The sequence below is a fragment of the Chlorocebus sabaeus genome, chromosome 22 (assembly GCF_047675955.1).
Source record: "Chlorocebus sabaeus isolate Y175 chromosome 22, mChlSab1.0.hap1, whole genome shotgun sequence".
In the NCBI taxonomy this organism is placed as follows: Eukaryota; Metazoa; Chordata; class Mammalia; order Primates; family Cercopithecidae; genus Chlorocebus; species Chlorocebus sabaeus.
The window spans coordinates 12,367,425-12,395,154 of record NC_132925.1 but is presented as its reverse complement, the minus strand read 5'-3'; the positions used below and the strand labels follow the sequence as shown (position 1 = coordinate 12,395,154).

General features: G+C 36.6%; 1 protein-coding gene across 4 annotated transcripts in view; it reads right to left on the bottom strand.

Moving 5' to 3' along the window:
* Positions 1–20,915, bottom strand: part of CSNK2A2IP (casein kinase 2 subunit alpha' interacting protein) — a 130,108-nt gene extending 109,193 nt beyond the window's left edge. For 3 of the 4 annotated variants that reach the window (XM_038003188.2, XM_038003191.2, XM_007986151.3), the window contains exon 1: positions 20,728–20,915. The gene's annotated coding sequence lies outside the window, so the exon portion shown is untranslated. Of the gene's footprint in view, positions 1–15,293; positions 15,428–20,727 lie in introns of all 4 variants that reach the window. The other variant, XM_038003189.2, reaches the window with a different exon arrangement.
* Between the last annotated feature and the right edge of the window lie 6,815 nt (positions 20,916–27,730).

Sequence of the window (27,730 nt, the reverse complement as noted above, 5' to 3'; positions counted from 1 at the left end):
TAGACTGCAAAAGACAGACTATCAGAGAAGAGAGAATTGCACAGAAGCAGAACCTGGGAAATCCACAAAGATCTCCTTAAGTATTGTGCAGAAAGATGATCAGTGTGAGGTAACTATCCAAAGCCAGGGGAAGAAAACCTCAGGAACAACGCCCTAGCACTAACATAGGGTTAGGAAGCATGCCTTTTCCTACCAGCCAGACTAAGAACCTTTATTATGTACATGTGATTTGGTGGAACACTCAGAAAGTCTTGCATCAATGGTGAGGAAAAATTAACTCAGTGCACTAAACTGAAACCCAGTGAGCACATCATAAAAGGAAAACCAGAAAGGATAAAACTGTTTCCAAGTAACTTAACTGCATCCTGGAATGACATTCAAGAATATTTATAAATACAAAACGTATCTAGCACCCAGAGAGGTAAAACTAACAATGCATGACATGCCATCAAAGTTTATGAAACATGCAAATCAACAATTATCAAGCATGAAAGTAAAGATACCAAGCAAGAAAAGAAAAATCAGTAAAATGAAATCGACCCCCCAAATTACACAATTATTAGAAGTAGCAGAAAGTAATAAAATGGTTATACTAACAGTATTCAATTAAAATTAAGTAGAGACATGAAAGATACTTTCTAAAGGCCCAAATCTAACTCCCAGAGATGAGAACTTTAAGACTGAGGGGAAATACACTGAATAGGATTAATGGCAAAATAGACATCGCAGAAGAAAAGATTAGTAAACTTGAGAATGTAAGTATAGGAAATATTAAAAATGAAACACACAGAGAAAAAATATGAAAAATTAAAGAGCATCTAAATATTCTGGTTGAACATATAACAAGAAAAGAAGCCTTGAAGAGGGTGGGGAGGACAGTCTTGTATTGCCTACACTGCCCCTCCCCTCTCTACAGGCAGTGTAGCTCGGAGAGAAAATTTTTGTGCTTGAGGGAAGGAGAGTAAAAGTGTTGTGGGACTTTGCTTTGGAACTCATTGCCACTCTGTCACGATGGACCGTGACTCCGGACAGAATTCCACTGGTACCCAAAGAGGGAGCATTTAGATCAGCCTTGGGTCAGAGGGAAAAACCTTAGCTACAGTGGCCACAAGAGTGTGGGTATCACTTCTCCCCAATTCCAGGTAGTGCAATGTGGAGAGGAGTCTTAGGGAAAACAGAGGGAAGAGTACAAAGGACTTTGTCTTGCAACTTTGGTACCAGTTCAGCCATGTTAAAATAAAGCACGAGGCAGATTCCTGAAGCTCTTTATTCCAGGTCTTTGCTCCCAAACATCATTTCTAGATCCACCTAAGCTGAAAAGGAATCTGCCACCTTAGCATGGTAGACCCAGCCCCAGTGAGATTTACCACCTGCTGACTAAAGTGACCTTTGGCTTTGAATAAACATCAGGCAGCCAGGCAGTAACAGCCATGGGCCTTGGGCAAGCACCAGTACTGTGCTGGTCTAAGAGTTCACGGATGTCATGTATCAGTGTGGTGCCAGCTGTGGTGGCTACAGGAGTATCTATGTCACCCCTCCCTCAACTCCAGGCTACTCGGTGCAGGGAAAGACTCCTTTTCTTTGGGGAAGAGTGGGGGAAGAAAGAATAGGACTTTACCTGGAAACTCAAGGAATTCTCCCTTATCTTCCCCAAACCCACCAAGGCTTTCTATCTAGAAGTCTGCAAGAATCACAGCATTGCTGAGTTTAGAGCACTCCCTAGTGATGAAAAAGCTGCAGCGAACAAGGGTTTAGGTAATAACCCTCAATCTTTATTAAATTCTTGGAAAGCTCTCCTAAGAAGGACAGGTAAAAACAAGCCCAGACTGTGAAGATTGGAATAAATACCTAACTCTTCAATGACCAGATCTCAATGAATGTGCAGCACCAAGAACATCCAGAAAAAACATGACCTCTCCAAATAGACTACATTTGTCACCTGTGATCAAGCCTTCAGTGACAGAGATATATGACTTCTTAGATAAGAAATTTAAAATAGTTGTCAGCTGTCTTGAGGAAGCTCAACAGACTTCAAAATAACATAGAAAAGGAATTCAGAACTCTATCAGAAAAAGTTAAAACAGAGATTGGAATAAAATTTATAAATTCTTGAACTGAAAATTTTAATTGAGAAATGCATCAGAGACTCTGAACAACAGAACACATCAAGCAGAAGAAAGAATTTGTGAGCTTCAAAGACAGGCTATAAGAAAATAAACAGAGGAGAAAAAAAGAAAAAGAAAAATGAAATATACTTACAAGGTTTAGAAGAAGGGCAAAGTAAAACTTACTGGCCTAAAAGAGGAGGCAAAGAAAAAAATCAGAGTAGAAAATGTATTTAAAGAAATATTGACAAAGATCTTTCCAAACCTAGAGAAAAATATAAATATCAAGGTACAAAGAAGGTTAAAGAACACCAAGCAAATCTGACCCAAATAAGACTACCTCAAGGCATGTAATAAACTCTCAAAGGGTAAGGACAAGGAAAATATTTTAAAAGCAGCAAGACAAAGGAAGCAAATAACACATAAAATAGTTTCAATATGTCAATATGTTTAGCAGCAGGCTTCTCAGTGGAAAACCTACAGGCCAGAAGTGGGATGACATATTCAAAGTGCTGAAGGGGAAAAATCTTCCAACCCAGAATATTATATCGGGCAAAGTTATTTTTCAAATAGGAAGAAAAAATAAAGACTTTCCCAGACAAACAAAAGCTGAGGAGTTTCACCAAAACCAGGCCTATCTTACAAGAAATGCTCCAAGGAGTTCTTGGTTCTGAAAGAAGAGAACACTAACGAGCAAAAAGAAATCATCTAAGGTATAACACACTCACTGGCAAAAGTAAATACACAGAGAAATACAGAATACTCTATCACTGTAATTCCCAAGTCTAAACCACTCATAAATTTAGTATGAAAATGGAGTGGAACTAAATTATTTAGTGGAACTAAATTAAAAATCTATGAGAAAGAGCCCTGGAAAATTCTCAAATATTTAAATAATAATAGCATACCTCTTAATAACTAATAGGTTAAATAGAAAGATAAATTAGAAAGTATTTTAACTGAATAAAAACAATTTTGAAACTAAATATCAGAAAGTAATATTAATAGGAAAATGTACAGAAGTCTGTGCAGGTTCTAGAGGTGTGACCAAAGACATTTAGACCCAGAATTCTCAAGTCTTTCAGTAGGGTGTGTCCCTTCGGAATGCAGATTTTTTTTGCTTTGGATACAGATGTGGCCAAAAGACCAGAGGAGATCCTTTTATAGTGCAGATTCTGGGCAGGAGCTCCATTTGCCTAGGTGTAAGAGAAACACTCAGAATATACATATGATAAGTCTCTCCCATTTTAAAACAAAATAAAAAACTTCTTCCCTCTGCGTACCAAGTTATCCTCTATTATTTGTTCAAATTTTCTGAAATTATAGTCTAAACTCAATCTACTCTACTTCTGCATCACCATCACCCTTTCTTATTTATTTCTTGCCTTTAACCTCCTTATAATCTGCCTTTAACCTCCACCAATCTGAAGTTATTCCACGCAAATCAACAATAGCTTCCTGATTCTCTAATGACATAAACACTCTTAAGAGAGTATCTTACTTTTCATTGCTGGCATGTTTCACAAGGTTGATCATCCCCTGCTCACATTCTCCCCTACCTTGGTGTCCATGATAGCCAAGGTTCTTGGTTCCTATCTTTCTTTTCTTCTCTGTCCTTTTTATTCTCCCCAAGAACACTTCGCTTTATGTAGTAGCCCTTTGAATGCTCTCAGTACCTAGGCTTCCACTCCTAGCCTTGACATCAAGAGATCTCTCTTTGTAAAGTTACACACATTCATAGTTTTAATTATGATTAGTATAGTATATGCACGCATTTCTTACTTGGAAGACTTTAGTCATACCTTTAGAGCTATTTCTGTTTCCAATCTCATGGGGTTTTTTTGTTTTTTGTTTTTTGGTTTTTTCTAATCTCTTTTCCATGCTGCAGCTTTCATGATCTTTCTAAAATATTCAATTGGTATCAAAACATTTAATACTTCTCCACTACCATCAGGGTAATTACTACATCCTAGCCATGCTGGATAGTTGCATTTTCCTTCAGTTCTTGCCACTTTTTTCACAGTTTACTAACTACACAGTTCCTCAACCTTTACATTTCTGTTCAGCATGCCTTAAATTTTGTTGTATGAGTATCACCCATTCTATACCACATACAGATTTTAAAAATATTAATGGCAACTACCTTTTACTGAGTGCTTATCATGCAGCTCACCTAATTAGTACAACCACCCTATGAGATAGATAATAGCACTCTTACCCATATTCTACACTATTGAAAGTGGATTGCATTAGTCTATTTTGTATTGCCATAAAGGAATACCTAAGGCTGAGTAATTTATAAAGAAAAGAAGTTTATTTAGTTCACAGTTCTGCAAGATATGCAAGAAGGGTAGCACCAGCAACTGCTTCTGGTGAGGGCCTCAGGAAGTTTCCAGTCATCATGAAAGATGGAGAGCAGGCATGTCACATGATGAGAGATGGAGCGAGAGAGAGAGGGAGGTGCCAAGCCTCTTTAACAATCAGATTTCATGGTAACTGATAGAACAAGGGCTCACTCATTTCTGCAAGGACTGCAACAACCTGTGATGAGGTATCCACCCCCATGACCCAAACACCTCCCACACTGGGGATCAAATTTTAACATGAGAGTTGGAGAGGATGAATATCCAAACTATATCACAGGCTTAGAAAGTTTAATGACTTACATACAGCTAAAAATACAAAAGTCAAGATTTCAACTCAAGACTTTCTGACTCCTAAGCCTGATCTCATCAACTTCTCAAAATTCTTTCCTTAGTCCTTCCATCACATAAAGCATATTTTTATAATAGATATGATTAGAGTGTAATTGAAATGCTTCACTATTATCTCTACTTCACCTCATTAAGGGGATCTTGAAAGCAAGGATTTTCTGTCGAGATAAGCTAAGTTAAGCTCCAATAATACCTCTAAAATCTCAGTAGTTTAATACTCTCATCCTACTTTTCCAGCATTGGCCAGGAGAATAGCTGTGTTTATTGCAGTTGCTCAGAGACTCAGGCTCCCTCTTGACATATGCTTCCATGGCAGGGATGTGAAAGGCCTGCAGAGCCAGGCACAGGCAATTACATTTTAACAAGCAAGTAACAAATTCATATCTAATGGTAAGGAGGTGGACAAATCCAATTTAATAATACCATCCACTTATAAACAGAAAATGAGAATATTGTGAATAGCTCTAATGAGTATCACAAATTTTGTTTTTTTTTATATTTGTTTCCTCTGTGCCTTGCAGTTTTAGTGCAAAGTAGCAGTTGACTCAATAAGTACAAGTTTGTTGAATGAATAAATGAGTGAATGCCTTTCTGGAATCCAGAGAGATGTGGGGCTGAAAGACTAGAGGAAGTGGGGGGAGTTGAAGCCTAAATCATCTGAGTAACTTTCCCTAAATAAAGAAGTATGATACAGAAAGCAGTATCTATCCAGATAACATAGGGAAGTATTTCTCAAGAGACTTTGCCCTTATTTTTTTAAATGACAAATATTGTAAGATTTCTTAAGAGAAGCTTGAGGGGAATTTATCCTGAGTTTGAGTTTGCTAAGCTGGTAGAATTTATTAGAATTGGTCTTTTGCAGGTGTCTCTCAATTTCTGAAGGAAGTTTAGGATGAATTTGCTTATACCTCAATATCATATTGAATAGAGTAATAAACTGTCAAGAAACCTGCCTAATTTGAACTCATCCTGTAAATGCCTGTGAAACTTGAGAGGGTTGTTAGCCCTGTTAGTCTCACTATTTCTTCATTTTTTAAATACAATAATTAAGCTGGGTGTGACATCACAAGCCTGTGGTCCCAGCTGCTCAGGAAGCTGAGGCAGGAGGATCATTTGAGCCTGGGAGTTTGAGGCTGCAGTGAGCTGTGATCATGCCACTACACTCCATCCTGGGTGATGGAGCAAGATCCTATCTCAATAATAAATTAATTAAGTAAGTAAGTAATCTATAAAACTGTTTTCAGATTCAGTTTCTCTTTTTTAATTTTCTCAGTGTCTAATTGTGAAATATAAAATGCTTGTATTGAGCATTATACAAAAACCTCAAATACATATTTCACATGATCTTGCCATTTGCCTTACTATAATTTATATGACCAAATATAAGATAAATTTCTTTTTCCCAAAATGACACCTCAAAAAAATGAGTTAGTTTAAAATCAATTTTTTCAAAGGGTGCATTCTCAATTCCTTTGTCTTGGATAGTATTTCAGGGATTAGCCCAAAAGTGCCTTCACCAATGTGAGTTTTATGTCTGCATGTATTCAGATAGATAGATAGATGAGAGAGAGAGAGTTAACATGAACTCACTAACACTGAAACATTTAGTAAAAACTAAAACGTTTTTATCATTTTAGTTTAGATGACTAAAACAGTAAAAAATTGAATTACAAAAATTAGCATATATTTAATAGTGATTCCTGGAGTCTGACCACACCATATTCAACTGCTGGGTACTGTGGTAAACAAGATTCCTTTAAAAGCAGTATGATAAATGGTTGTATTGTGGAGATTAAGAAAAATAATAAAAGTTTTAATGCTATGTAAATGGATACTTATGGCTTGGGACAAAATTTCCTGTAACAGCATCAGAAGTAGATACAAAATTATAAATGATGAACTCCGAAAACCTGATGACTTAAAAGAATCTTTCCTTTGATGAAAAACTAATGTTTCATGGAATATGGAATTTTTTAATATTAAAGTTTCAACATAAATTTAATAGATATGAAAATATGTGGTATTAACTGCATCTTTGTAGCTAAATAAATTGGCTTTCTCGTAGGAAAATGAGGAATTATCTTACATTTAGTGTTACTTTGTATTGGACCTAAAAGGTTTAATAGATCATAATATTTGGCATGGGAAATTACTACATACAGTTAAGTGAAATTTTTTAATAGACAGTATACAATTAGCTACACAAAGTTACATCTTGATAAGATGTTCACCAATATATTGACTATGGTTATCGCTAAATAGTGGGATGGGATCAAGGATAACATTTTTGTTTTGGGCTTTTGCCTCTGTCTAAATTTTCTATAATATATATTATAATAATTTTGAATTTAGAAAAAAAAGAAATTAAAGTCGTCTTTGAAGCCATGTCTACTTCGTACCTCATTATTTGATCTACAAAAACAGATGTATTTATCTAACAAGATGTCATTCATTTGTAGCAGTCCTCTCTGGTATACTATTTTTAATTTCCATCTCTAGTCTAAACTTTTTAACATGAGTGAAGTTTTCTCTCTTTGAATTTGTTATTAAAGGATAAGAAAAATTCTGTATTTATTGTATATGTTCAAGTAATAAAATACATTTAGTGAGGAAAGTGAATCCAGTGATGAGTATTTCTTCATTTTCTAATATTAGATCATTAACTCAGTTTTAGTCTTTGCCTTGTTTCTAATTCATCAGAGTTAAGGGTGTTCTTAGTCCTCGGGTGAGATTCCAGAATTCTGTGTTGAGGATTAGCAGAAAGAAGTATCAAATTGCATTGTCTATCTTGCTGTTCTGCCTGACAGAAAATCAAGTTCAGCTCTCTTCTTTGGATCCTAAAACTGTGAGTGTGCATGTCTACTGGGGGTAAGAGTTGGGAAGGTGAAGTACAGTGACCAACAGATCATATGGGAGCCTAGAGACCTCTAGCAGCAGCAGCCATCGATAGTAAAGAAACATACTGACAAGGGCTGTCTGGATATGTCTTCTGTGTTGAAATCTGTAGCTTTACCATTTTACTCAATGTCCTCTATGGTTTCTTCATGTTTATTTTGGTTATTTGTCATAATCTGTCCCTAAAGAAGAAAGCTGAAAGATAGTCTGATAAACTTCTCTTTCAACATCTGGTGTTTACTATAGCTCTGTGAAGCTGATTTTTTTTTTTTTTCATCATCTTTGAATTTAGTGTATTTGTTCCCTTAAGACCAAAAATTGCACAGACATTGCAATAAATGAAACTACTCATTTTCCAAATTTTCTCTTTTGCTCCTCTCATCCTTTCACCCCCTTCCCATCCCCATACACAAGAAGACAGTCCTGGCAATGAATTCCTCAATGAAGGCATGCCAATTATTCAACCAGATTATACTTAGAGTTGAGCCACTCTACAAAAACACTTCCCTTCACAAGGAGATTAAGTCTTCATGAGGCATTAAAACCAGTTCAGGAAACAATTAAGGTATAAACTAAAACTGAATTAGTAACTCAGAGAAAGGGAAAAATGAAAAAGAAGAAAGCACCATGGAGAATCTGGCCTTTCAAGAAAGGAAAAGAGTTTCATGAGAAAGGGATAGTTACCAGAATGTCCTCAGCTGGAGAAAGAGCATGGGGAGAGGGTAAAGGTATGAGTATTGGGTTGGAGTGAACAATTCTGACTAGAAAAGGCTGTGTTTAGATACTGAAAATGAAGGCACTTGATGAAAGGAAAATCATATTATTCATTTTATTGAGCAGTGGTGACAAGAAAGTACATAGGGATTATGGATAATCCTGAAGACCAGAAACAAAAATGTGGCCTTGTATAATAAACTTGAATTACCAAAGTATTGTAAGAAGTGATGCATCAAACTAAAATTACCATTTTCTGCTCAACATCACTAATCATCAGGGAAATGCAAATTAAAACCACAATGAGATACCACTTTACTCCTGCAAGAATGGCTACAATTTAAAACACACACACACAAAAATAGATGTTGGCATGGATGTGGTGAAAGGGAACATTTTGACACTGCTGGTAGGAGTGTAAATTAGTAAACCAGTATGGAAAACAGTATGAAGACTCCTTAAAGACTAAGAGTAAATTTACTGTTCAATTCAGCAATCCCAATGCCGGGCATCTACCCCCCAAAAAAGAAGTCATTATATGAAAAAGATACCTGCACACTTATGTGTATAGCAGCTCAATTTGCAATTGCAAGAATATGGAACCAACCTAAATGCCCATCAACCAATGAATGGATAAAGAAAATCCAGTATATATATATGCCATGGAATATTACTCAGCCATAAAAAAGAATGGAATAATGTCTTTTGCTGAAACTGGGAGCCATTATTCTAAGCGAAGTAAATCAGGAATGGAAAACCAAATATCATATGTTCTCACTTGTAAGTGGGAGCTAAGCTTTGAAGATGCAAAGACATAAAAAGCAATATAATGGGCTGTGGAGACTCAGGAGGGGAAGTTGGAAGTGAGATGAAGGATAAAAGACAACATATTGAGTACAGTGTACACTTCTCGGATGAAGGGTGCACTCAAATCTCAGAACTCACCACTAAAGAACTCATCCACGTAACTAAAAACCACCTGCACCCCTAAAACTATTGAAATAAAAAAGTAAAAAATAAAATTATTATTTGTATTAGATTGGCAATGAACTGTAAAAAGAATGGAAAGGGGGAGAGAAACATCAAGGAAACTTGGAAAATCGATGTAGTAATCGGGGTGTGAGGAAACAGAGCCTGGATTAGGGTGGTAATGATAATGGAGCAAAAAGAGGATCTCAATAAAAACAAATTCAGGAATAAAAATAATAAATGGTGACATATTTGGAAAGGGCAGAAAGAAAAAAACATAAAAGAGTTGGCTATATCCAGAAGCATAAAAGGACTGTGGTACAACTGACAGAAATAGAAACATTGAGATTGGGCTCATTTCACAGGATTTGTACTTGTCTGTATTCTTCTTACTATTTTTTGGTTCTCTAGGTAGCTGACAGCTAGTAAAAAGGACTTTGTTGTACTGACTTGAATGTGGTGGCCAAAAAAGGGCTTTTCTGATCACTCAGTTATTAAGGGAGTGTTTACACAAAAGAATACAAAAGGATTTTCAGGAAACCCTAAAATTATATTTTCCAATACAGAGAGCTGAATGTTCTCACTACTCTTTAGATATATCTGCTAAGTCAAACGTTAGCTTTTCTGTCTTACTTAGACGATATTTAGATTTATCATGTTTCACTTAACTTAGAATAAAAACAAATATGTATATTTTCTATAGTGTCTTCTGGATTTACAGGTACATCCTCTGAGTTTTAACAGCCCTTTTGAAGTCTAAGTAGAATAGGCAATACACTGTGTTCACTGATATCATTTTGAAACTGTCTGACCCATTATTACATAAGGATGAGCGTTTCACTTAATAAAGCCTTAGAGTAACACAATTTGTTACACCATAATTAAAGATGGACACATCTGTTCCATTTTAATTCAAACCCCTTTGAACATAATTACATAAAGCTGCAAGAACAGAAATTCTCAGTCTTAGATATTTCCAATCAAAAAAAAAAAATTATTCTGTCTACAGAAACTACATGGTCAAAGGACAATTTGTAAAACGAAGTCAAATAGATGTCTCTCAGCCTGTATCAAAGCATGAAATAAAGCAAAGGCCCCAGATTAAAGTACTGTCCCCATATAAAACCTGTAATCAGTTAAGGAAACCCAAGTGAAAGGCAGTCTTTATAGAAAGTATTAGCATTCCATCTTTGTGGAGAGGTACTATTTCTTTATATTCTCTTAGCCCATAGAGAGATAAAAGAGGAACAAATACCAAGAATAAAGGGAAAACAAACGCAGGAGATACTCAGCATGTATGTGTTACCTTTCAACTGCCTAATAAATTCTAAATTTTCAGTCATATTAAACGTGTAGAGGATATACAAAACAGTAAATCATCTTGATTAGGTGTTTATATCCAAAACACAGGTATACTTTGGAGACACTCCTGTTTTGTTCCTGGCCACTGCAAGCAAATATTACAATAAAGTGAGTCAAAATAATGTTTTGGTTTCTCAGTACATACAAAAATTATGTTTATACTACACTGTAGTCTATTAATTGTGCAATAGCATTATGTCTAGAAAAGTGTACACACTTTCATCTAAAACACTTTATTGCTAAAAAATGCTAACAATCACCTGAGCCTTCCATGAATGAGAATCTTTTTGCTGATGGAGGCTTTTGCCTCAATGTGAATGGCTGCTGACTGATCAGGGTAATGGTTGCTGAAGGTTGGGATGACTGGCAATTCCTTAAATAAGGCATACAGTGAAGTTTGTTGCACTGATTTCACAAAAGATTTCTCTGTAGTGTGAAATGTTGTTTGATGGCATTTTACCCACATTAGAACGTCTTCCAAAATTAAAATGAATCCTCTCAAATCCTGCTACTGCTTTATCAACTAAGTTAATGTAATATTCTAAATCCTTCATTGTCCTTTCAGCAATATTCCTAGCATCTTCACCAGGACTAGACAAGAAATCACTTTCTTTGCTCACCCATAAGAAGCAACTCCTCCTCTTCCATTCAAATTTTATAATGAAATTGCAGCAATTCAGTCGTATCTTCAGGCTCCACTTCTATTCTAGTTTCTTGCTATTTCCACTGCATCTCCAGTTACTTCCTCCACTGAAGTCTTGAATTTCTCAATGTCATCCATGAGGGTTGGAATCAACTCCTTCCAAATTCCTGTTAATAGTGATATCTGACCTCCTTCCATAAATCATGAATGTTCTCAATGACATCTAGAATGATGAATCATTTCAAAAAGGTTTTTAATTTAATTTTCCTAGACCCATCAGAGGAATCACTATCTATGGCAGCGATAGCCTCACAAAATGTATTCCTTAAAAAATAAAACTTAGAAGTCTAAATTACTCTTTAATCAATGTGCTGCAGAATGGATGTTATGTAAGCAGGCATAGCAACATTAATCTCCTTTACAATTCCATCGGAGCTCCTGAGTGACCAGATGCATTGTTAGCAAATGGTAATATTTTCAAACATTTTGAAAATAATGTGAAAAATATTGAAATTTTCTTTCTGAGCTGTAGTTCTCAACATTGGGATTAAAATATTCAGTAAATCACACTGTAAACAGATTGCTGTCATCCAGGTCTTTGTTATTCCATTTCTAGTGCACAGGAAGAGTAAATTTAGCATAATTATTAGGGGCTCTACAATTTTTGAAATGGTAAAGGAGCCCTGGCTTCAACGGAAGGTCACCAGCTGCATTCACCTCTAACAAGAGTCAGCCTGTCCTTTGAAGATTTGAAGCCAGGCATTGACTTCTCTTTTGTAAATATGAAAGCCTTAGATGGATTCTTTTCCCACTGTGAAGCTGTTTCATTTGCATTGAAAATCTGTTGTTTAGTGTAGCCACATTCATCAATGATCTTAGCTCGATCTAGAAAACTTGCAGCAGCTTCTCCATTGACACTTGCTGCTTAGCCTTGCACTTTCATGTTATGGAGATGGCTTCTTTCCTTTAACCTTATAACCAATCTCTTCTAGCTTTAAACTTTTCTTCTGCAGCTTCCTCACCCCTTCCAGTCTTCGTAGAATTGAAGAGTTAGGCCTTGCTCTGGATTTGGCTTTGGCTTAAGGGAAATGTTGTGACTGATTTGATCTTCTATGCTGACTTCCAAATTTTTCTCCATATCACCAATAAGGCTGTTTCACTTTATTATTTGTGTATTCGCTGGAGTATCACTTTTAATTTCCTTCAAGAACCTGTTGTTTGCATTCTCCAGTTGGCTGTTTGCTGCAAGAGGCCTAGCTTTCAACCTGCCTCAGCTTTCAGTACACCTTTCTTTCTAAACTTAATTATTTCTAGCTTTTTATTTAAAGTGAGAGATGTGCAGCTCTTCCTTTCATTTGAACACTTTAGAGGTCATTGTAGGGTTACTAAGTGACCTTATTTCAGCAATATTGTGTCTTATGGAAAAGGGAGACCTAAAGAAAAGGAGAGAGACGGGGGAATGGCCAGTTGATGGAGAAGTCAAGAACACATATGACATTTACCTAGTTCACGGTCTTATGTGAGTGCAGTTCGTGGCATCTCAAAACAATTAATACAGTAACATCAAAGATGACTAATCACAGATCACCAGGACATATAATAATAATGGAAAAGTTTGAAATATTGTGAGAATTACCAAAATGCTACACAGAGGTATGAAGTGAACATGTGCTGATGAAAACATGGCATTGATAGACTTGCTCGGTGCTGGGCTGCCACAAACCTTCCATTTATAAAAATGTAATATCTGTAAAGCTCAATAAAGCAAAGCGCAATAAAGGAGGTATGCCCGTAGTTTTTAGGTTAATAATAATCAAATGTGTAATTAAAGAAAGCAGAGGTAAAGGAAACTCTGTGATTTTAGAATGAATTCTGAGAATTTAATAACGTGAGTTAAGTGGCAAGCCATGTACACAAATATCCCTGAAATGTAGGTTGTTCATCTGCTTTATTTACGTTTCCATATCCTGAAGATGGCTTAATGAGGGGATGCAATCAGGATTAGCTAAGCAGTGAGAACTTGGAGGGATCAGGGGTGACAGTTAGATTTATATAAATATTTGCAGAGACTGGGAAGAGCAGATGCTCATATAATCCAGACAATGTGTGTGCACTTGATTTTAAAATAAAATAAAACAGTTGAAAGCTAAAATATAATTAATCAGAGGAAATGCTTTAATCAACATCTTCCAAATCCTTAAGCACTGCTGAAAAGATTAAAGAAACATAAAAGAAATTAAAATATGATATTCAAAAGGAAACCAGAATTAGTCTATTTCTGGCATTTTTCTTTTATTTCAGATGTGGGATGGAGTGTGCAATTCATTTGCATTTTCAGTTGCTGTCAACTAGTGAAATTTCCTAGGTGTTTAAGGTACGAAATAAATTACCGAAGACTTATTGCATAATTTACAATGTGGTGGTGATATCTGTCCCTTTGTTATTAATTTATTACAAGAAATATTTACATTTGCCCTTATTTCCTGTAGTTCTAAACAGAGGTCTTTCCAAAGGAAAGGGAGACAGCAAATTTAAATGAGTATCAGCTTCATGTTAATAGGTTAACTACATAGACTTTTTAAAGTTGCATATCAGGAAGAAATTGGTACATCAAATCCATACAGTTATCCAATTTCTATCAAGAAAACTCAAAATAAGAGCAATTAGCTTTGAACTAGTTTGGGGCGCAGTTCTTCTCAAGTCAGTAACTCTTGCTATTATTTCTGTTGTTTTCTCCCAAAATATTTGATGAGCTGCTCAATATGAATCTGTAGTTATTACTAAAGTTCAGAAACAATATAAATAGAAAATTGTAAAACAATATATGAAGGAAATAAAAAATGCATGCCTTCATTGTAAGTTTCAAAAAATATAAACATATAACGCTCAAAGCATTCATTTTTTTCTACAAAGAAAATTTTGTTGGTAATGGAAATGGCCACGTATGTCTCACCAGAGTAGTGTTAACAGTTTGTAAAAGGAAGGTGAGCTTCTACAGATAGGATAGTTAACAGCTTGCTACTTTGTTAATTTCAAGAACATCTTGAAGTAGAATGGGAGCCTGGTTGCAATTTCTGGCAGAAATATTATCAGCAGCTACTAAAATTCTACCACAAAGTTTCTAGCACTAAAATATGTGAAAGTTTGTTCTTGCAAAAACGTTGTGGAAATATTCTTATTTAAATGATAGGTGTCAGAATTTCTCATTAGGTGCCATCCTATAAATAAATCTTAATAGTAGGGAAAACTATCTGAGTAACCGAGAAGATTGTGAAATCTAGACTGAAAAATAAAAGCAGCTATGTGGCATTTTGTTGTGTTCTACCATAATTAAGTTAACTTTGAAGAGCACATTGCACTAATTTGCTTATATATTAACTGTTTGATATTTTCTTCTAATAAGAGAAAACAATCTGAATTTAAATGAATGAAAAACATACAGATTCTTGCGTCAGTCTCCCAGTGACTTTTGTTTAGTCATTTATGTGCAATGGCCCTTTGATCCCCAAGTCACTAACCTTATGTACTTCATTTATAATAAGTTTACTACTATTAAATAATTTATATTTTATCATCAGAAAATAATTCTAAAAGTATCCCTATTAGGTTCCTATACCAATGTCATTCTTTATCAAATGGCATTGTATTACTCAAATTAGTGACTTTCACATAACAAGCTAAACTAATGACTCATAACCAAGCCCAATAATAATGCTGAATAAGAATATGGCCATTTCTATCAACGGACTTACTGGAGGGATAAAGAGGAGAGACTAGTCAAAGAATCCTCCCTTGGTTCTATCTCCTTTTTCTCAGTTCTTATCACTGTACCACAAAAGGGACATAGTGTTTAACTATTATGGTTGTTGAATGCCATCATCACCACCTTACCAAGCTCATCACTTATCAAAAGGAAATGAAAAATTAAGTTCTGTTGGGGACTCTGAGACAGGGACACAATATCTGGAGATCTGAACATCATCCCTGCCATTACATTGCTTTGTACTCTTCTGCTTGGGTCATTTCTGTACAATGAGGGGGTTAGTTAAGGGATATGCACTCCCAGGCACCTGTGTTCTGGGCATCATCAGAAGCAACCCATGGCATGAATGTAACCATATATGAAAATTGCTCATGAATCTAGAAGTATGCTGTCCTGGATTATGTCTCCTACCCTTATGTGGCTATTTAAGTGTAAAAATAAAGAAATGAATAGTAAGTATTTAAAATTCAGTTTCTCAGTAATACAAGCCGAATTTCAAGTGCTCATAGCTCCATGTGGCTATTGGCTACCAAGAAAAGAGAAAATTCTACATAAGTAACTATGCTATGTGTATTATTTTCTGGAAACAGAGGTAATTATCAACCTACAAAAGTATTACTTTGTTTCCAAGAACTAATGGAGGTGGTAGAGTCATGTATATACAGTTTTGCATTTTGGGTTTTTTTTAAACTATGCTCAGATCCTTTTCTTTTTTTCTGACAATATAGACGTGTGCAAATCTCTTGCTTCCTTTTTGACAAAAAAGTTCTGAGTATTGCTAAAAGAAAATCAGAGAAATGCAAATCAAAACCACAATGAGATACCATCTCACACCAGTTAGAATGGCGATCATTAAAAAGTCAGGAAACAACAGGTGCTAGAGAGGATGTGGAGAAATAGGAACACTTTTACACTGTTGGTGGGACTGTAAACTAGTTCAACCATTATGGAAAACAGTATGGCGATTCCTCCAGGATCTAGAACTAGATGTACCATATGACCCAGCCATCCCATTGCTGGGTATATACCCAAAGGATTATAAATCATGCTGCTATAAAGACACATGCACACGTATGTTTATTGTGGCACTTTTCACAATAGCAAAGACTTGGAATCAACCCAAATGTCCATCAGTGACAGACTGGATTAAGAAAATGTGGCACATATACACCATGGAATACTATGCAGCCATAAAAAAGGATGAGTTTGTGTCCTTTGTAGGGACATGGATGCAGCTGGAAACCATCATTCTTAGCAAACTATCACAAGAACAGAAAACCAAACACCGCATGTTCTCACTCATAGGTGGGAACTGAACAATGAGATCACTTGGACTCAGGAAGGGGAACATCACACACCGGGGCCTATCATGGGGAGGGGGGAGGGGGGAGGGATTGCATTGGGAGTTATACCTGATGTAAATGACGAGTTGATGGGTGCTGACGAGTTGATGGGTGCAGCACACCAACATGGCACAAGTATACATATGTAACAAACCTGCACGTTATGCACATGTACCCTAGAACTCAAAGTATAATAATAAAAAATAAAAAAATAAAAATAATAATAAAAAAAATTTCAGCTGAATTACATGTAAAGGAGTTTAAATGACCAATGAATGATTAGTGAATCAGGCAGACCTCAGAATCACAGCAGATTCAAGAGAGACTCCAGCACAGCCACATGGTGGAAGACAATTTATGGACAGCACAAGGAAAGTGACCTACAGAAAATGGAAGTGAGGCACAGAAACAGCTGGATTGTTTACAGCTCGGCAGTTGCCTTATTTGAACACGGTTCAAACAGCTGGCTACATGTGATTGGCCAAAACTCAGTGATTGGCACAGGTGTGGGCTATGATAGGGTTTACACCTCGATTTGTGATAATTCATGATGTACAGAAAAGCTTTTAGGCCTGACTTACTATGGAAGAAAGCAGCTTTAGGCTAACTTTGATTTAACAGTATATGCAAGCCCCTGAATTCTAAAGCATTTCTTAATAGTCGTACAGAACTCTGAAGGCATATACCTATATAATATTGTAGCGAAGATATGTTTTGAATATTATTTACTTTACCAGACTGCTTGCTAACACTAAAAAAAGGCATACACACATACAAATAAAAACTATCAACCAAAAACACTTAAAAAATATTTATGCTAGTACATATGTCAGCAATCTGGGAATGATCCGTTTCATGACTTAGATTTAATAATACCTATTGATATTTAATTTTCTATAATCCTATGCTTATCAAGAGACAATACACTAAGTAAAAACACATCAATATATGAGTGATTATAGAACTTCAGCATTGTTTTCAAACATACCAAAATGTATATATTCAAATATATTTTGACTTTCTCAACTAGTTCCTTTTCAGAAAAATGAATTCCCTTCAGATTCTCCAAAAGTTTATTTTAAATAGCATTAATGTTATCAGATATTAATACTTCAGGAGCATAATTTTGTGTCTGAAAATAGTCCAAGGTCATCTAAAGCCAAATCTGGGTCATAATTCTGGATACAATCAAAGTGAAACCAAAAGCAGTAAGACTTTTTTTTTTCCTGTGGGAATAATAATGAGGTAGCATTTATTGAGTATCCATGAAATACCAAGAAATGTTTACTGTTTAACATAATTATTCTTGTCTTCATCGCTGTTTTCCTGTAAGGAACACAGGAAACAGCTGCTCACAGAAGTCTCATAACTTACCTAAAGTTACATGTCAGGCACGTTTTAGAACAAGAATCCATACACAGAAATATCTAGCTAGTCTAAATCTAGGATGCTAAGGTTAATTCTCAATGAGACATTTTAAAATTCATTTCTTGTTTATAATTATTTTTACTTTTACAATTTATATTATAAAAATGCATATATTAATAATGATTCAGGTCAATATTTATTGTACATTTTATGATTTTGGTGTTTGAAAGAAAACAACCTTTGACCACAATTATTCCTCCAGACATATCTTGATTTTTTTATATAGAATATCAATAAAATCCTAAAATGAAAATAAAAGCCTTCAAATACTTATTAATTAAACTTTTTTGTAACATTTTCATATTATTTCACATAAAAACTTGAATTTGAATTGAAAAGTAAATATGCACTTGCCTAAATTTGAAATGTGGAAAAAATATGAACCATAATTTGGATGCATATGTTTCAGTATGTTTACAAAAGACTAACAAAATTTGACATAAAATAATATTTGTTCAAGTCTGGAACACAAACATTGATTCTAACGTATTTATTTATGAAGTTGGAATACAGCTTTAAAATATGACTTGGCATGGTTATCTCCCATGCAGTTCAGTAAGACAAAGCCTCTTATAAATATCATATACCATTGAACACTATCAATTAAGTATGTAAACCCAAGATAAAGCTGTTCAGGTGGCATACCAGACTAAGTAGAATTATTACAGACAGTTTGTATCAATTAAGAAAGTTCAAGCAGTTATTTAAATACTTGAGGCTATTCATTAGCCCTTAAAGCTCAAAGAAATCACCAAAGTGTAATTCTATCCAGCCTCGTGATTGGCACTTAAGTTTATAAGAGGTTAAGAAAAGCCCCACAGGTTGTGATTGAACAAATAGCTCCCCTCACAGCACAAGTGATATCTTAGAAGAACACAATGACAGGGGAGAGATCTTGGTACCGAAGAATATGCAGTTTCTGAAAAGTGAGGAATTTGAAATAACTATTATTTGAGAAACTTGCCAGTGAATTAGCATAAAATATATCATCATGAAGAATTCAGTTCATCTCTAACACCGGGTACATAAACTACATGCAACTTTTAAAAAAATGTCAAGTGCTATAAATCCTAAATTCAATCACAGAAGCAAGGTTAACAAGTACGTTCCCTCTTGGAGGTTTCCTTTCTCTAGAAGTGTCTTCACCGATTTAATCATGCTCCTAAATACTATCTCATGGCAGGCAATGAAGACTCTGTAAGACTCAGAATATACATCTATGTACCCATTTCTTTTGAAAAAAGGAAGGAAAGAAAATCACTTAGCTATAATCACACTCTCGATGAGTCATAATCACAATGACTCTGAACCTTTTAAACCCAAGCTCTTTCTTGGTACATATAGAAATTACTTTATCCAGGAAGTTTAAAGTCATTCTGTGTCCTTGCAAATAGGCAACTATACATCCAATTCTTAAAGTCCAATGCATATCTAAAAACATTAGCTTTATAATTTTAGATAGGTAGAAAATTGTGAATGGAGATAGTTATAATAATGGCCCAGAAGAACAACAAAGAAAAGAAAACAAAAACTGCTTGAATAGGTCTTTAAAAAGTGTCTCTTCACTTAAGGACACACCATAAGTTCTCGCCGCCATGATTGCTGCTCTGGTTAACATTCTTTCACAGAAAAATTATACAGTTCACCAGTGTTCAAAGATTTACAAGAAGCACTTATTAAATCTATGCTGAAAGTAATTTAACTCTGAATGATTCGGAATTTTCTTCAGAATTTTTTCCTGTCCCAAGTATCATCATTATATACATACACCAGTTATTACCGAACAATCTTATAGGTAGAGAATGCATCAGAAATGGACTTTTCCTGTACATACCTTAAAATATATGTGAGTGCTGGGTATAAAGCTTAAAGAAAAGAAATCAACATATCAAAGAGGTATCTGCACTCCCATGTTTATTGCAATACTACTCATAATAGCCAAGGGATGGAAACATCCTAAGTGTTCATCAGTGGACAAATGGATCCAGAAAATGTGGCACATATACACAATGGAATGTTATTCAGCCATAAAAAAGAATGAAATCATGTCGTTTGCAACATGGATAGAACTGGAGGACATTATGTTAAGTGAAATTAGTCAGGCACAGAAAGATATTATCACACATATATGAGAGCTAACAAAAAAAAAAATTGAACTCATGAAGACAGAGTGGAATGATGGTTACCAGAGACTGAGAAGGGTAATGGGAACTGGGGGAAAAAGTGAGGATGCTTAATGGGTACAAAACTACAGTCAATAGAAGAAATAAGATCTAGTGTTCTATAGCACAATAGAATGACTATAGTTACCACTAATTTAATGTATATTTTAAAATAATTGAAAGAGTGGAATTAGAATGTTCTAAAATAATAATAATGGTTTGAGATGATGGACACCCCAATTACCCTGGTTTGAACATCACACATTGTAAGCCTGTATCTAAACATCCCATGTACCGCATACACACATACAACTATTATGTACCCATAATAATAAATTTTAAAAATTAAATTAAAAAATTTAAAAAAACATAAGTGGGAATAAATCTGCGTTTAGTTTATTTAATGGCCACCTATCTCTTACTCATAATAGCAGAGACCTGAACAAAAGTGTATTCACTGACATTTTTTAGATGTTGGGTTTATAGGTTAACAAGACTTCCTTCTGCGTATACTGAAAAAAATAGCCCACCAATTTGCACACTCCTACATATGCACACATAAGTGTATACAATACAAAAGGACTTTAGCACACTTTTGTACAGAAGCAGCCATGTAGCCAGGAACTCACCACCACACTCTAGCTGCTGAAATGTCCTTCTCATCCCTGTAGCTGTAGTGATTCCTGAGTCTTCATTTAATTTTCGCTGGTGAGGAAACAAATGTCTAGAATCTCCATTATCCCATTGCCTCCATCCTTGATGACATGAGAGCCTTAATAGTCTACCTTCACTGCTGGAAAATGAGGGTGTGGAGTGTGAACAAGAGGTTCTGTTTCCACTCCCACCCTGAGGCCCACTTCATAATGGGAGATGTGTTCCAGAATCTTGGGCTGGAAATTAGAATAAGTTTCATCATAGAAATAAAAGTCTGAAGACCTGAAACTTCCCAGATAATCAGTAATACAATTCAGCTACTTTATACAATTTTATGAACTAACCAGAATAAACTGCTTCATATAATATACATATTATTAGCAAAATGCATTCTAAGTTTTTAAAAACTTAAAAAACACTTTTTGAAATACGTCCTGTTCACTGTTTAAAGAATGTTCACAAAATAAAATCCAAAGGAACAAATCGGTTACTACTCTCTAAAATCATAAAATTTTACATGATTTTTAATAGGCACACTTTTCAAATATTACATTTAAAAATGAACAAATTGTAGGCCGGGCACAGGGGCTCACGCCTGTAATCCCAGCAGTTTGGGAGGCCGAGATGGGCGGATCACAAGGTCAGGAGATCGAGACCATTCTGACTAAAATGGTGAAAGCCCGTCTCTGCTATGCAAGAACAAAAATTAGCTGGGTGGGCGTGGTGGCAGGCGCCTGTAGTGCCAGCTACTCCGGAGGCTGAGGCAGGAGAATGGCATGAACCCGAGAGGCAGAGCTTGCAGTGAGCCGAGATCGCTACACTGCACTCCAGTCTGGGTGACAGAGCGAGACTCCGTCTCAAAAAATAAATAAATAAATAAATAAAGGAAAAATGACCAAATTGTAAATAGTAAAGGCTAGGAAGTAAAGGACTTTGCACAGTATAGAGGGGAAATAAGCATTCAAATTACGTATTTTTGTGTACAATTTTTTTATTCTAGTTCAACTGGCTGTTTTATCTTTTCTTCTACAGACCTGATAAACTGGGTAATTCTCCCTTTTTATCCTGTATTTTCACTTTTGTCTTGCTCTTTACTGGATTATGCTAATTAGCATGCTAACAAAACAAAATCTTCTTTTGATCCTACTCTTTACATTGACTAGCACTCCATTTCATTTCTCCCTATGCAAAGTAAAACTCTTTGAGTTGCCTTTACTTAATATTTCCAAAAATTTTCTTCTCATTTTCTCCTAAACTCATTGCAACCAAGCTTTAAGCCATTCCACCAAAACTGTTCCTGCCACGATTATTATTTACTTCTGCATTGTTCAATTCCATGGTCAGTTTTCTGCCCTTGATCCAATAGCAGTATTTGACACATCTGATCGTTGTCTCCTTCTAGATACATTTTTCAGGACACCTCCCATTCTTGGTCTCTCTTGTATGTCTGATCACGTCTAATTGCTCGGTTCTTCTCTATCTCCTCCCTTAGTGATCTTACCTCGTTCCATAACTTATGTTAGCACTTTAAAGACATTATTCCAACATCTTCGGGTGCCTATGGTTTCCGATTAGAAGTCAGTGGCTTTGTGTATCATTGTTTCCCTGTAGGTAATGAGTCACTTTTCTCTTCCTGCTTTCAAGATTTTCTCTTGACCTTTGGCTTTCAAAAATTTGACAATAATGAGATCAGGCAGAGTTTGGGTTATGCTTACCTTGATCTGCGTTTGCTTAGGTCTTTGAATCTGTAATATTGAGTCTTTCACCAAATCAGAGAAATGTTCAGCCATTTTTATTTCAACTAATTTTTCTGGCTTATTCTCTTTCCTCTCTTCTGGACTCCAATTACAGTTGTGTTAGACCTTTTGATGTTAGATTCTTAAATTTCTGTTCAAATTTCTGAATCTTTATTTTCTGGCTTTCCCAGATTGGATAATGTCTTGATCTTACTTAACGTACACTGACTGTTTCCTACTTATCTCCATGCTACTGTTAAGCCTGCCCAGTGAATTCTTTAATTCAGATGCTGTGTTTCTTAGTTGTAGAATTTTCATTTGGTTCTTTTTTATGTTTTCTGTTTTTCTGTTGAGAATTTCTGTATATTCATCCATTATAAGCATCTTTAGTTTTCCTCATTGAGCACTAATATGGTTTAGCTCTAAATCTTACCTTGAATTGTAATAATCCCCACATGTGGTGGGAAGGACCCAAGGGAGGTAACTGAATCATGAAGGCATGTTTTTCCCGTGCTGTTCTTGTAATAGTAAATAAGTCTCATGAGATCGGACGGTTTTATGAAGGAGAGTTTCCCTGCACATGCTTTCTTGCCTACTGCCACGCAAGACATGACTTTGCTTTGTGGAAGCGACTTTAGAATTGGGTAACAGGCAGAAGCCAGAACAGTTTGGAGGGCTCAGAAGAAGACAGAAAAATGTGGGAAAGTTTGGAACTTCCTGGAGATTTGTTGAATGACTTTGACAAAAATGTTGATAGTGATATGGACTTGTTGGGAACTGGAACAAAGGTGACTTTTGCTGTGCTTTAGCAAAGAGACTGGTGGCATTTTGCCCCTGCCCTAGAGACATATGGAACTTTGAACTTGAGAGAGATGATTTGGGGTATCTGGCAGAAGAAATTTCTAATCAGCAAATGTTCAAGAGGAAGCAGAGCATAGAAGTTTGGAAAAATTGCAGCCTGATGATATGATAGAAAAAAAAAAAAAAAAAAAAGCTTTTTCTGGGGAGAAATTCAAGCTGGCTGCAGAAATTCGTGTAAGTAATGAGGAGTCCAATGTTAATCACCAAGACAATGGGGAAAATGTCACCAGGGCATTTCAGAGATCTTCACAGCAGCCCTTCCCATCACAGGCCTGGAGGCCTAGGAGGGAAAAATAATTTCCTGAGGCCAGGTCCAAGGCCCCACCTACCGACTGCCCCACTGTATGCAGCCTAGGGAGTTGGCACCCTGTGTCCCAGCTGCTCAAGTAATGGCTAAAAATGGCCATGGTACAGCTCAGATCATGGCTTCAGAGGGTGCAAGCCCCAAATCTTGACAGTTTCCACATGGTGTTGAGCCTGCAGGTGCACAGAAGTCAAGAATTGAGGTTTGGGAACCTCCACCTAGATTTCAGAGGATGTATGGAAATGCCTGGATGTCCAGGCAGAGGTGTGCTGCAAGGACAGAGCCCTCATGGAGAACCTCTTCTAGTGTAGTGCAGAAGGGAAATATGATGTTGGAACACCCACATGAAGTCCCCACTGGGGCACAGCCCAGTGGTGGTATGAGAAGAGTGCCACCATCCTCCAGACCCCAGAATGGTAGATCCACCAACAGCTTGCACCATGGGCCTGGAAAAGCCACAGACACTCAATGCCAGTCCAAGAAAGCAGGAAGGAGGGAGGTTGTACCCTGCAAAGCCACAGAGGCAGAGCTGACCCAGCCATGGAAGCCCACCTGTCACATCAGCATGACCTAGATATGAGACATGGAATCAAAGGAGATCATTTTGGAACTTTAAGATTTGACTGTCCTGCTGGATTTCAGACTTGCATGGGACTTGTAGCCCCTTCATTTTTGCTAATTTCTCCCATTTGGAACAGCTGTATTTACTCAATGCCTATACCCCCATTGTATCCAGGAAGTAACTAACCTGCTTTTGATTTTACAGGTTCACAGGCAGAAGAAACTTGCCTTGTCTCAGATGAGACTTTGGACATGGACTTTTGGGTTAATGCTGGAATGAGTTAAAACTTTGGGGAACTACTGGAAGGCATGATTGGTTTTCAAATGTGAGGACAGGTGATTGGAAGGGGCCAAGAGTGGTATGATATGATTTGGTTCTGTATCCCCACCCAAGTCTCACCTTGAGTTGTAATAATTCCTGTGTGCCATGGGAGGGACCCAGTGGGAGGTAATTGAATCATGGGGGCAAGTTTTTCCCATATTGTTCTAGTAATAGTGAATAAATCTCACAAGATTGAATGGTTTTAATAAGGGGAGTTCTCCCGCACACCTTTCTTGCCTGCCCCATGTAAGACAAGACTTTGCTCCTCATTTGCCTTCTACCATGATTGTGAGGCCTCCTCAGCCATCTGGAACTGTGTGTGAATTAAACCTCTTTCCTTTATAAGTTACCCAGTCCCAGGTATGTCTTTATTAGCAGCATGAGAACAAACTAATACAAGCACAGTTAAAACAGCAACTTTAAACTCCTTGCCCACTAATTCCAACAATGAGTCATCTCAGGATTGGCCTCCACTGCTTCTTATTTCTCTTGAGAATGGTCACATTTTCCTGATTTTTTTATATGTTAAGATTATATTCAGATCATTGCAAATGTTATGTTGTAGAGACTCTATATTCTATTTTATTCCTCCAAAGAATGGAATTTTTGTTTTACTAGCTAATTTAATTGGACTCAAACTGCAAAATCTTTCTCTCAAGAGGTAGCTCAAATGTCATTCACTTTTGTTGTTCTTAGCCGAAGTCTTTCCCACACATGAATGGTTCAAGTGTCAGCCAGAGACTTGAAAGAGTTCATTCACAGAGATTAGGCCTCCCTCTTCTGGCTCTCTGTTTCCCATTCACTTTCTACTATCTGTGGTTGCCCCAGATTCTGTCTTCTAATTCTTCAGGCCAAAAAACTTTGAGGTTTTTCACTAGAGTTTAGACACTCTTTGCAGAAACTATTGAAGATGACATTCAGGATAAAATCTACAAACTGAGAATCTCGCCCAGTGCTTTTTACACATTTTAATTTTCCTCCATAATCGGCCTGGCTTGTAAACTCCCATAGCCTTTGAGTCATTCTTTTGGTATTTTGTCTAGAACTTATGGTTGTTATTTGTAAGATGGTGGGTTAGATTACTCAAAGATATTAATGGAAAACCAGCCCTCAGTTCAGCCCCATGACTTTAAAATCTCTATGCTGAAAACTTCTTAATTTCAAATTGAATGTTCCAAAGTTGACATACTCAAGATTAATCTCCTGATCTCTTCTCCAACCCCAACCTGCCCCACAGCCAACCTTCCTCATCTCAGGAGGCCTCAGCTACATTCTTTCAGTAACTTCAGACAGAAAACTTTGAAGTTCTCTTGACTCCTCCTTTCCCTCATATCCTTCATCCGGTCCAGTAGGAAAATGTGTTGTCTCCACTTTTAAAATAAACCCAAAATCTGACCACTGTGCTCACTTACACTTGTGGCTAGTATCATCTCTTGCAAGGAATATCACAATAACCTCCTAACTGATCACATTGTAACCATTTTGTCCCCTTGGTCTATTATATTCATGGCAGCAGGCAGAATGATCCTTTACAAAGGCAAATCAGATCATTCTCCTTTTATTAACACTCAAATGGAGTTATCTTCTACCCAAAATAAAAGCCAAATTCTGTCAAATGAGCTCTAAACCCCAGAGATGTGTCCCCATTACCTCTGTGCCCTCTTGTACTACTACTAATCCCCTAGTCTGCTTTCCCTTAAATGTGCCTAGTGTGCTCTTGCCCTAGGACTTTGACTCCACCTGTTCCCTCTCACCTGGAATGCTCTTTCTCCAAATCCCAGGTTAGCTAACCATCTCACCTTTCTCAAAAGTCTGCTTAATCTTACCTCCAAAATGTGGCTATTTTGACCCTCAAATGTAATACTGCAACTTTCCCACTCCCTTTCCTGTGTCGCCCTGCCAGAATACAAGATTCATGAGCTCATAGCCTTCTGTCCTCAGTGTGTCTCAGGTATCTAGAACAGTGGCTGGCTCATAGCAATTGGTCAGTAAGTACACTGAACAAAGGAATGGTAAGCCCCATCCTATCTGATCACAGAAAAAAAGAATTTTAGTCATTCTGTGCTATTCTTGTTCAAGTTTAAATGTTTTCCATTCAAAATGTCCCTTTTTCTTTCTCTCAACCTGGTACCTAATTTTTTCAGGGGCTTATATGCAGAGGAAGGAGGCCAGGAGAGGATGTCTGTCTGTGACTTCCCTCTGAAATACACGGTCATTTGTTGAGATGGCCTCTTCCTTTCCTGGCCTCTGTCCTTGCATCTATTCCTACCGCCAGTCTCTGACATGTGTATTATTACTCCATGATCTGCAATAGCATCAAACAACCAAAACTGAGAAATCAGTTTAGTCTACTGGTTCTTTCCAATTGTGTCCCCTCTTTGAAAGCAGTGGAAAGTTTTAGCTATGTTTCTATGTTTCTCTGGAGTCCAAAACCCCCAACTCTTTTTTTTTTGTTCTTAAAGACAGGACCTCACTCTGTCACCCATGCTGGATTACAGTGGTACAATCCTGAGTATAATCTCAGACTCTTGGGCTCAAGCTATCCTCCCACCTCAGCCCTCTGAGTAGCTAGGACTACTATTGTACATCACCACATCCAGCAAAATTCTTTCAGATTTTTTTAGAAATGAGGGTCTTGTTATGTCGTGCAGGCTGATTTCCAACTCCTGACCTCAAGTGATCCTCTTCCCTTGGCCTTCCAAAGCACTAAAAGTACAGACTTAAGCCACCACGCCCAGCCAAACCTGAAATCTTTATCAGGACTTTATTATCTTGGACACCACAAAATGCCATCAGGACTCACACTCTTGTCAACATAGGAAATACCTACAAGAGTAGAGTCTGAGAAATTCCAGAAACTGGTTTCCTCTGCTTTTGGATATCCCAGCTTCTCTTGGGATTTTTTTTATCAATACCCTCTTTATCTGCTTTGAAATAACCCTGGGTACAGAACAGAGGAAAACCCCTAAGCAGGTTTAACCATTTTGCTTTCTCTCTTCTTCTATTCCCCTCCGCAGTTCAGAGGCGCTCTTGGTGGAGTGGAGAGTTCAGAACTGGATAACAAATATTCTTTGTAAATATTTCTGTCTTGCATAAGAATTGAAGATTTTGAGTTTAAAAGCCAAGGATTTGACACTTTTTTCCTTGGTCTTTTTTTTCCCCCAATTTTTTGTATACATCTGTGAACCTTGAAA